General features: G+C 38.5%; 1 protein-coding gene across 1 annotated transcript in view; it reads left to right on the forward strand.

Moving 5' to 3' along the window:
* Positions 1-8,148: 8,148 nt before the first annotated feature.
* LOC119056596 (myosin-13) overlaps positions 8,149-12,260 on the forward strand; it is a 60,299-nt gene continuing 56,187 nt past the window's right edge. Inside the window, exon 1 of the mRNA XM_053672720.1 lies at positions 8,149-8,201. The gene's annotated coding sequence lies outside the window, so the exon portion shown is untranslated. The remainder of the gene's footprint in view (positions 8,202-12,260) is intronic.

Here is a 12,260-nt window from a genome sequence, read left to right on the forward strand (position 1 = left end):
AGTATTCTCTCAAGGTCCATTCTTACTACATTATTATTCAGATTTTAACAATGTATATATATGTTAGTTATCCAGTAAATATATATATATACAGGGTGGGCAAAGTAAGTCAACAGTTGCTTGTATGAAAAACACTATAATAGTTAATGAATAACAATACAAGAAGCCTATTTTTGCCCCACCAAGTATTTATTTAAGATACATCATTTAAGACCACAGTAATAGTAATTAAAAGTAATTGTTCATGCTTTTTTTCATTCTAATGAGGCTTTAAGCAACAAACATAACCAAAACACAGCTAAGACAGAAAAAAGTAAATGACAGAGGCCCTAAGTCTCACAGGAATCAGTCAAGGTTATGAGGCCAAGCAGGGAAGTATCCAATTTACTGAGCAGCCCTAGATGATAGGATTTCTGAACACAATGTTCCCAGGCCATCCAACCTCTCCATGTTGTTTTGGAGAAGGATGCCTAGCTTGTGTGTAATTCTGAGAAGCGTGTATAATTCTGAGGGCATTAGTGTCTTACGGGATCTTGCAAAGCCAGAAGCAGCTGTCTTAAAGTGAAAAGACAAACCGGACTTGGAGTCAAAGATGTTTGCTCTAGTTCCCCCTCTGCCACTTACTCACTGTATGACTAGTTACTTAACCTTGCCAAGCCTTATCTCTCCCACTTGTAATACTGATAAATCTTTCTCCTCATTGTGATTCAAGGAGAGTCAATTTAAATAATACTCTTAATAACCCCCTATCAACATTTGCTTTGCAAAATTTCAGTGTACAAATGCCAGCAGTGAAGAAGGTTATGTATTGCATTTGAAAGAGTTCTGAACTAGCTCCCTTGGGTTTGAGAATAAAAGGGGAAGAGGTCTGTTTCTACCACTAGCATCAATTAGGTTACCTTTCCAGAACCTCAATTTCTGATTCTGTGTGGTTAGGGTTAGATGAAACAATATTCAAGGTCCCTTTTAGTTCTAGAATCTAATATTCCTACATAAGTCATAAATCTTTAATTCAATTCAAATATGAATTTGTGTCATTCACTAATGTACCTGTCCTGTGACTTTCACCCAGAAGTTCTTGCTGCTGACTAGGGAACTTTCTGTTGCTTTTTGAAATTTCATCTCTTACATAAGCTCTTAGATAGTTCTAAGCTATCTAAGGGGTGATAGCTTAGAGGGGTGAGGTCTGATCCTTCCATCAGTACAGTTAATTGCCCTTTCTTCTCAAGTAGCCCTCTGAGGAATGACCTCAATCACACTTCTTTTCTAGTCCTCTTTTGGCCCTGCTTCTGCCTTCTCTTTTCTGCACCATCCAAATCTACATTTCCTCTGAATGCATCTTATAAAGTTACTGGTGGAGAAATTTGTTCCTAGGAAAATCAGAAAAAACTTTCTCTTCCTATTTAACTCCTGTTCCCTCCTTAATCCCTTACCTTCAAAGCTGCCATCCCCACCATCCTGCTGAAGTTACTGTCAGGATCACCTCCCTGAGGAATCAGTGCCCTGTTCATGTTCCTCTTTTTCATCTTCTGCTCCTCATTATATCCTCTCTCTTGAAAATATTACCTCCCCTGACTTCTTTTGATACTAATAATAATGTTCCCTTTGCTTTAGAGTTGGCAAAATGATTTTGTAACAAGAATGGAGAAAACCATCATTCACAGAACTCCTTTCAGATTTGGGAAAGATGGAATGACGATGTAGGCTCTGAGCTATAAACTATAGGGCATAGTTGTGAGATAAAGATGAGGCCCCTAAAGGGTGTATGTGGGAAAAAGTAAGTGGTTGCCAAACTTACTATGGATGCAGGTGGTCTTCTTTACTTGAGGGCTTTATTTTGTTGCATAATCAGATGAGTAAGAAAACAGGTCTATGGCAGCGCTAAATGACTCCCCGTAATAGAGAAACAACTGAGCACCAGTAGGAGTGAGAAAAACAACTCAGGGAAAGAAAGGAAATGAACCACCAACATCAATATGAAGGCAAATGGACATTTTAGAGCTGATGTTTCTGATGGAAACTTTGCATACTTTGAGTTATGTAATATATTCCTCTTCTATGCCTTCCCCACAAAATCTTCAGTCACGTCCCCATAGCTCACTTATGTTTTTGGTGTTAATGGATTATTTTCTGAGGTCTTTGTCAAGGTTGATACAGATTAAAATATACTGTTCCCCTTGCAGAGACAGTGACATCTGATGGTGAAGTTAGTGTCTCCTTTGATCCCCACACCATCCTCATGAATTGGGCAGAAACAATTATTTTTCTCATTTTTCAACTGAAGGGAAAATACCACAGTTGCTGAGAGGGCTGAGGTGATCTACCACAGTTAGCATAGAGCAGAAGTAAAATATGGACCTATTTAGCTCTACTTGCTCCAATAACATCTCACACAGGTATTTTCTTGCTTGCAGAATGACCTTTTTTCACTCTTTGTATATTTGTTTTCTCTTCCCACTTCCTAAATATGCAGGCTTCCTCTGATAGCTCAATCTCCTAGATGAGTTCAACTGTTACCTCTGTACAAAGACACCACACACACATGCACACATGCACGACCTACATCTCCAGCCTTGATCTCTGCTTTAAATTTTGAATCCTTATCTCTCCCTGCTAACTGGACTTTGCCATCCTCTCAGCCTCAATATGTCTAAATTCTAAATGCATCCTTCCCCCTTCAGCATTTCCTCTTGCTTGGTTTCATGCCCTTAGATTCCCAGGCTGAAATAAGAGCTGGGTGGAAGTCAGGATTCTCTGATTCCTGCTCCCCCTGAAAGCCAACACTCATCAAAATCCTGCAGATCCTACCTTCAGGGCACACCCATTCTCTTTCCTTCTCACTCTCATTCTATCCTACTTAATAAAGGCCTTCTTCATCTTTGTCTTACACTGTGATTATTTTTACATATACTGCAAGTAGATTTTAATATATATTGAGTGGACTTTAATATATTAATATAATATGAGGTAGGGCATCAAAAAATAAGACTACAGCTCACAGAGGTCTTTTCACTGCCTCAGATTTAAAAGGTCTTGCTGTGCCAAAATGGGACAGAGAGGCAGAACACTTGGAGCCCACACAACATGCTTTTCTTCGAGTCTGCAGGGTGGACTCTGAAACACCTGGGCACAGTCACTGTGAAAGCAAGCTCTCTGCTTTGTGGAGAGCTTTAACACAGATCTGAAGTCATAGGAGCATCCAGGAGTTAATTCTGTCTAGTTGCCCACCTGTCCTATAAGACATCAGTGCTTATGGAATCATCTTGGAAAGCTTTATGTCAAGATTTTTTATACAGTTGATAAGTGGTTCTAGGCCCCTAGATTCTCCCTTCTCCATTGTATCCTATCATAAATTATATATATATAAAATCTCAAAGATTCTCCAGTGATCCTAGACTAATGTCTCAACCCCTTCATTGGGCACTGGAAACCCCTCACAAACAGAGTTGGCCCACTTCTCCACCTTTCATGGGCGCATTAACTTCCAGACTTCACTGCATACTACCTCACAGCCTTCCAACCCTTCACTCCAGACTTCCCCATTCCACCTTCCTGACACACAGCATGGAAAGACTTATTTCCAAGCCAAATCTCTGAGAACCTTGTCCCTGCTCCTCTCACCTATGCAAAGTCTGCCTCCTTTAAGGGAGAGTGGAAGATAAAGGGAAAAACAAGGGTTTGGAGTCAGACTGTGGATTTCAACTCTGTTCTATTGTCTACTCACTGTGGGTCCCTTGGCCAATCACTTAGTTTCCTTAGGCCTCAGTTTCGCCATATGGACAATACAAACAATAGTAATATAAATATTATAACCCCCAGGCTTCTATAGGCATAATAAAATATGCAAAAATGCTATGTAAACTGGAAAGATCAATTCTTTCCTCCAAAGCAATATAATTCTGATAGTATTTTATTTATTTATTTAGAGGAGGAGGGAGGAAGAAAGAAAGGGAGAGAAACATTGATGTGTGAGAGAAACATGGGTCAATGGTGGCCTCTCGCACACCCCCAATCGCAGACCAACAAGCTTTCACTTTTCAGATGACACTCAACCAATTGAACCACACCAATCAGGGCTTTAAAAAATATTTTATTTATTTATTTATTTATTTATTTATTTATTTATTTATTTATTTAGTGAGGGGGGAGAGAAGGGAGAAAGAGAGGGAACAATTCTGATAATATTTTACATATACCGTATACTTAATGGTTTCAAATTTCATGTACATACATACAAGCCACTGTGCATCTCACTCATCTTGTCTCTTAGCTTAACCCTGAAAAAGCAACTTATCCTCTTCTTGTCTATGTGCTCTCTTGCCATATCCATTATCACTTCCTTTGGGGCAGTAATCTTGTTTTGTATACCCATTTCCCACTTTCAGCACTGAGCCCTCCACCAAGTAGGCACTGAAAAGTGATGTGCTTGCAAAAGTAAAATGTTATAGGCATAGGATCTAGACCCAGAAAGGGTTTGTCACTTCTGTCACTTACTAGTTGTGCGGCCTTGCACAGATTATGTAAATTCTTAGTGACTCTATTTCCTTGACAGTAAAATGGGAATGATATTAGCATCTATCTCACAGAGCTGTTAAGACACTTCAATGAACCAATATGGATAAAGCCTGACATGTGGTGAGTTCTTAATAAATGGAAACTATTACTATAAAGTGAAACTAACTCCAGTTCAATTTGTTCCCACCTTATCAGTTCAGCTCTCTTTCAACAAAATTTCCCATGAATCATCTTGATTCATTTATTCACCAAATGTTTACCGACTATCTGCTACATGCAAAAACTGTTGAATAAAAGCAGCTATGTTTATGCCTGATATCTCTTTGCTGCTTTCTTCTATGCCAAACAATGCTAAGAAATAGAGACTCTGTCTATGTGGATGACAGCTTTTGGCCTCCCCTCTTGTTTCCTAGAACAGGAAATAAGATGTCATTCTAACAAATCACCAGGTACAAAAAAGTTCTTCATACTTTACTAAAAGAAGTGGACTTTCTCTTAATGTGTTAATATCCCTTAATGTGTTAATATTTATGGTGAATTCTTAACAGCAGGGAATAGAGCTTGCTACTTTGTAAACACATTCAGTCACTGCACCATTTATTTCAGTTTCTCTAATCATCAGCATTCTGTCAAATGTTATTTTGGAAAATGCTGCATAAAGTGCTATTCCTATCTATTTCTCCTCTGCCCACATTTCATTTTTACCAATGCAAACTATCCTTTGGCAATGCCCCACCTACAGAAGACCACCCCCTGGAGGACTGGATAGGAAATATTGGTTCAGCAAACACTGATCATATACAATTTAAACATGTCAGACTGTGTTGCTATAAATGGCTCTAACTTTTACATGTATGGTTGTTCTTACATATTCAAATAGCACTGAGGTTTTAGCAACAACAACAACAACAACAACAAAAGTCCTCCAAGCAACAAAAAGAATTGTCACAAGGACCATTTATTTTTATTAGAACCCTCTAGAATGTCACTTGGAACTTCCTGAGTCCTACTTTAGCCTGATCTTAACTTTGTAATCTGTTTCCCTGTCTATTGAAGACTAGGAAAAGCAAAATCAGACTATTGGAGGCAAATATACTAACCACAGAAAGAATCATACCTAAAAGGCTGGTCATGAAGGTAAAGATACAAAAACTAAATAGTAGACACAAAAATTCGTAGCAATCTAGGAACAATTAGTACAGGGCAAAACTCACTAAAAGACTAATGTTTCTGACAACTTCATTACATCGCCTCCAAGAGTCCTGAGTGATTAATAAGAAGTTAAATTCTATTCCAGATACTAGGCTAAATAAAACAAGACACTATCAAACACATTTTAGAAAGTTTTTCTTCATCAATGGATTTTTTAAAACTCATTAACACTGGTTGTGTTAAATGGTCAATCTTTAATTTTCCAGAAATTTCTGAGAAGAGGCACACGTCATCCCATATCCCAGGTCAATGCTGGTTAGATGAGATGTAGTGATTGTCCACGCTATTGATCGCCCATTGCTTGACAATTCATACTGTGGTTCTGCCCTTTACTGACCTTCTTAGCACACTCTGCCCCAGTTCCACTCAGCCCCTAGGACTCTCTAAGTCTCAAAGATCTGTGTCCAACGTCAAAATCCCTACGCAGCTGACTTGGCATTATGCAGCCTCCGCTGGTCATTTATCCAAGTAACTTAACAAGAGTGAGAGATCAGGGCAATGATGCATTTACATGTAAGGAGTAAATGGTGATCCCCCAAATATAGCAAGGTGAGACTGCTGGGTTGGCAGATTCGTAAGTATAAAGAGAGCTGGGGGGACACACTCATGAAACTTCTCCGACCGCAGCATCTTGAGGTAAGTGCTACCAAGTGCCCACTTTTTTGTTCCATGAAGTTGTTATTAAACCTGATCAAGTTCTCAGTCAAGAAAGGAAGGCAACACAGTAGCTTTACTTGAAGACCTTTTAAGTGTAAGGTCCTGTGTTAATGGCAATATGGGTGGCAATATGGCAAGAAAGATCATTGCCTTTTAAGAAAATTTTTGCAAGGAGTTAAAAGTCAAGAATATAAACACTTATGAGACAAAAATCTTAACCTATAGAATAAAACTTAATATGATCCATAATCCCCCTCTAATTGTTTAGGTTTATGTTAAGCCATGCTATTAGCAAGTAAATGTGAATTGGAGATGTCTCTTCTGTAATTATCTCAAACTATTATTTGCAAGTTTCATGGTTACTTCCATTTTTTCCCCACTTCCAGTTTTCTGGAAGATGATTGCAGGAAGACTTTGTCCCCAGCCTTTTGCCCATCTCATCCATCATAGTCTGGTTATTAGTGACTGGTTTCCAGACTCTGCCCTTGCATAGCAGGCCCTGTGCACTTCAGGCTAGGTCATGTCTGACACTGCAGTAGCGTCCCTCAGAGGGACTCCAGCCTTGGGAAACTGGTAACACTTTGATTTTAGGTCATTATCTCTACCAGAATACTTGCCATCATAGACTTACAGGGCTAAGAGGGATCCTAGAGAGTTTTCTGGTCCAAGTGTCTCATTTTACAGAAGGAAACCAAAGCCCTAGGAAATTACAACAGCTACCTAAGAAAACTGGTACTGGGAAACTGAGGTTGAGCCTCCAAGTCTTATTTCTTTTGAAGTAAGGATTCAAAATATAATATGCAATCACTTCATTTTTTCCTGAGAAATTTGGAAGAATTTTCAGTTATAATTGGAGACTTATTAGAGACTCGTGAAAGAAAGAGAGGGAAGGAGGTGAGGAAAATAGTAAGCCAAGTGTTGGAATATGTCCTCCTGCCTAAATGGTATGTTGTGCAATGTTTACTCAGTTTCATCAAAGTACTGCATAGTAAATGGGAAGTTTGTTTAAATTAAATTTGATATTAAAAAATTATCCGACTCTCAAGGCCCGTTGAGATCATTGCATTGGTTATAAACTCTGAGACCTAAGATTCCTTAGTCCTGGATGAGTTTTCAGCTCCTGTACCTGCCTTCATCTTCTCCAGGAGAATTTAGGATATTTAAGACAGTGCTTTTCCTAGACCTCTTAATGAAATGTCATCTGCAATTCACAACTTTTCTCTAGTGCCAAAGAATTTAACTATTGACTCTGAGCACCCAGGTTACAGTCTGGATCATTCACTTCCCTCCCCTCCTTTTTTCTTGTCCTGACCCCTGCTCTCAGCCAGAACCAGAGTCTCTCTAAGTCCCCACAGCACTTCGTTTAGTCTCTTACAGAATTGTCTTACTCTTTCTTGTTCAAAGGTTTATTTGAACATGTTTCTGAACCCTTACTAAAGTTTTTACTTTTTACATCTATAGGTAGAGGCTGTCTTCTTTTCTACTTTGTACCCCTTTAAGAAACTGACAGGCTACTTTGCACACACAGGGCATACTAAAAAGGGGGAAAAAGCATTAATCAAATGCTGTAATTAATCAAGCATTTAAAGAATAATGATTTAACTAAAGAAAAATGGTTAAGTTTATTTTCATCCCATATTGTCTACTTTGTACCTATTTAAATGTAGCTAAACTTGGAACAGTCTCTATATTTATTTAAAGTGTTTGTAGTTCATTTTTTTCTTTGTTTTTATTTTTATTTTTTTGACTCTGAAATAACCCCCAAGAAAACACTTCATTCCTGAAGGACACTGACCATCACTTTGGGAAGTAAGAAGGTAAGAGTTACTCTCGGCTTGATTGGGAGTACAATATTTGAAATGAGCAAGCATTGTTTTACACATTCTCATTCCTACTGCTCTCATAAGAAGGTGAAACTGATGAAGTGGAAACCAATTACTTAGTATTCCTAAGGGCGGATTATGAAAATATGCAGGTTATACCAAAAGAAGAATAATTCCCAACTTTTCTCATTACACTAAAAAGTATAAAATACAATGCAGAACACTTACATGTAAGCTCTAGTCCATGGGGTTAGTTGGCCTAGAACTTGATGTTCATAAGGTCAAGATTCAGTCTTCACACACAGGCTGACTTTGCTATTCCTTGAGCTTAGCCTGCACCCCTGAATCCACCCAGCTGTGCCTTTACTCACCAGCAATGTTGAAAGAATAAAGAGAAATTTAGTCATACCCATTCCCAGGTGGTAATAACAACCCTTTCCTCCCACCATCCCTTCTCCTACAAAATCTGTTTATTAGAGGCAATTCTAGATCAATTAGGATGAAGAAAAAATATATAATTGAGTCATGACCACACCATCACTGACAAGATACAGTGGCTGAGAAATTCCCAGGAGAGGGGTGAAAGTCAAGGACAGGGCTATGGTTCACTGAAGGCACACATGGGTGCTGGGAGCCCTCAGAAGTAGTGATGGAGATTAGGTGGGCTGGTGTGGCCATCTCAATTGGAAGACCTGCAAAGACAGGAGCAGAGTTGGTGGCTGACACAGCTCAGCAGGGTTGGAAGCAGGTCAAGGTCTCAAAACAGAGAGGAGGCTAATTAGGGGACCTGTTGGGGGTGGGATACTGGGGTACCCTGAGTCACGCCTAGAGAGTTGGATCAGGCCTAAGCAGGTGAAGTTTATCAGCCATGAATAAATGGTTTCACCCTTGGATCCCAAAACACAGTTGCATAAATATGGGGAGAAGATCTAACTTAGCAACCGCACGTGTGCAGAGGATTGAGGAGCTTTGCTGAACAGTGAGCAGTGAGTCAGCAGTGTGCTGAGGCTGACAGAAGGCAGTCGCCACCCCAGCATTGCACCTGGGTTGGGAGAGGTGAGGGCGAATGCTGCTGGAAGACTATGTGAGGTTTGGAAGTCACACTTCAACAGGCTGGCAGGACTGGGTTTACCAGGGTAGTAAAGATTCAGAAGCGCATCTCAGAAGAAGCAGATAAAGATGGACCTGGGACTGTTTATCCTGGAGAAGATAAAACAAAGCCATTCCAACAGGTGAAGAGGTGTCGTATGGGAAGAAGGCTTGAACTCTTCCTGCAGTTACCAAGAGCCGGAATGAGAGTCAGTCATCCTGAAGGTACAGAAAGCCAGACTTCAGTTTAAAGCAGGATGAATATTGGGCCTGTGAAATGGGCTCAATATGGAAAAGAATTGTCCCTGAAGCTGTCAAGTAGGATGGACAGACAACAACTTGCAAGAATATTGCTGAGACAGCTCTTACACCATCTCAGTAGTAAAATTAAAAGATACAAGTTGCTGAGTCACTACTGAGTGTAATGGTGAGAGTAATGCTGAGAGTAATGGCAAAAGGAGAGAAATCTCCACCTCAAAAATGGTAGTGACTTGAAACCCAGGTGGAAAGTCTAGGTTTTCTAGGATGCCTAAAAATATAGTTTAACCATGAGCTGTTGTAGTCTTTCCCTAAATTCAGGCTTTCTTCTTATACTACCTTCACAAAGTTTACAATGTCCATTTAGCACCAGCACTATTAATTTACTCAATATTTTTATTTACACTGATTCTTTTTCCTTAGATTTGTTTTTTTAAGATTTTATCTTTTTTTTTCTGAGAGGAAGGGAAGGAGAAAGAGAGGGAGAGAAACATCAGTATGTGGTAGCCTCTCACTAGCCCCCTACTGGGGACCTGGCCTGCAATCAAACATGCTACCCTCTGTTTCACAGGCGGGTGCTCAATTCAACGAGCCACGCCAGCCAGGGCTAGATTTTGTTTTTTAAAATTACATTCTATGCTTGCTATGTAGGTGTGGATCACCTACTAGACACTTGTTAGATATTCAGAATTTCAAACACTACCCCAGACCTGCTGATAGAATATGTATTTCAGTAAGACTCCTGGTTGGATGCATACGTGCACTAAACTTCAAAAAAACTGCCTTATAGCAATAGTATAAACAGATACAGCACAATCTCTAAATGGGAAACATATATACCTATTTTATCCATTTTCATTTTCTTCATACTTTAAAAAAATTCTCCCTGAACTTGAGATGCATCTTACAACCAATGAAAGGAATGTGACTAGCTTTGTTTTTATTCTTCTGAAACACAAAAGTGTCTATCTTACAATCTATGTTATCTTAGATTTTGATAAAATAAAGTAATAGACTTGAAATAAACATATAATTATTAAAATTAAGAGATATATGCCTAAAGTCATTTTGTATATGAACAATAGGACTATACCATGGTTTTGAAAAGAGTGGCTTTAGGAAAGCAAAATAATGCTTTAAGCCATCACTGTGTTTGAGGCCCTTGGGAGAAGTTCAAATTCCCAGGTTCCAATCACAGAGATTCAGCCGCAGATGATCTTGGTATGGATGATCAGATCATCTTCCCAACTTTGGGTACCATGCTTAACACTAAGTCAAGCTAAGTAATAATAAAGTTATAAAACCGTAACCTAACACGATCCCCTCATGCTTTAGTGCAGCTGTTCTCAGAGTGTGGCCCATGGGGCCTTGGAGAGTGCTAAGAACATCTCAAAAAGTACAGGAGGTCAAAACAATGCTCATAATAATACTGAGATGCTAATCACCTTTTTCACTGTGTTGATCTAATGATGCAAAAGCAACGATGGGTAGACATCTGGTGCTTTATTATAAATTAAGGCATAGCGCCAAATTGGACAAGTAGTCATTGCATTCTTCACACCATGTACTGGCACTGAAAAAACTTTTTTTAATTTAAAAACCCACCTTCATTTAAAAGTGACTTAAAATGTGCAAGAAGCAGTAAAAAGTTATTAATTATTTTACAGTTGACCCTTGAACAACGTGGTTTGAACTCCACAGGTCCACTTATATGTAGATTTATAAAAATAAACATTATAATGTATTTTCTCTCCCTTATGATTTTCTTAATAACATTTTCTTTTCTGTATCTTACTTTATTATAAGACTACAGAATATAATATATAAAATATATGTTAATCGACTGTTTGTAAGTGAGGCTTCCAGTCAATAGTAGGCTAAGTTTTGGGAGAGTAAGTTTTGGGAGAGTAAAAAGTTGCATGTGGAGATTTTACTTCATGGGAGTCAGTACACAAATTGCCTTTATTGTTACAAGGTCTGCTCTATATTTCAATTCTTGTACGTCCTTCCTTATAATATTCAACATATTGAAATGAGACGTTCACATAGGTACTCCTGCTGCACTCCAGAGTTGGCCAGTTATCTCAAGGTGAAGCATATTACAGTTATTTGAGTTGCAAGATGAACTAGCCACTTTGTATATGAAGCACAATTTTTACTTGAAAAAATGACTGATGGACAAACTATGGCTTTTCAAACTTGGATATTTAGCAGACATTTTCTCAAAACAAATGAAGTATGCTTTGTCATTTCAAGGACAACAACTGACAGTTTTTGTTACTAATGATTTATTTGAGTTTTCAAGATAAATTTCAAATTTGGGGAAACTTGTATCTGCCTCCACTTGCTAAACAACTTCCTAATGCTTGAATAATTTTCTGAGGTCAGTGTTGATATTAATGATTGTGACTGTTTTATATTCTATAATGTAATATGTCAACACTGGTAAGTTCTACAGTGAACCAGTATTTTTCAAATAACTAATGTATGACGTTCCTACATGGGGAAAAAAAGCCAGTCAAAGTTCAAATATAGACCAATGGATTTTAATCTAGTAGAGTATAAAATATTGCAGATATAGTTTCAGATTCCACATTGCAGAAGCTACCACTTGTCAAGTTTTGGCATAATATCTAAGAAGAATATTCACAATAATTGAAATGCTTTTTCTTTTTTCAAATAACATAACTACATAAGGCCAATTTT

The sequence above is a fragment of the Artibeus jamaicensis genome, unplaced genomic scaffold (genome assembly GCF_021234435.1).
Source record: "Artibeus jamaicensis isolate MK-2021 breed Jamaican fruit bat unplaced genomic scaffold, CSHL_Jam_final contig_781, whole genome shotgun sequence".
NCBI lineage: Eukaryota > Metazoa > Chordata > Mammalia > Chiroptera > Phyllostomidae > Artibeus > Artibeus jamaicensis.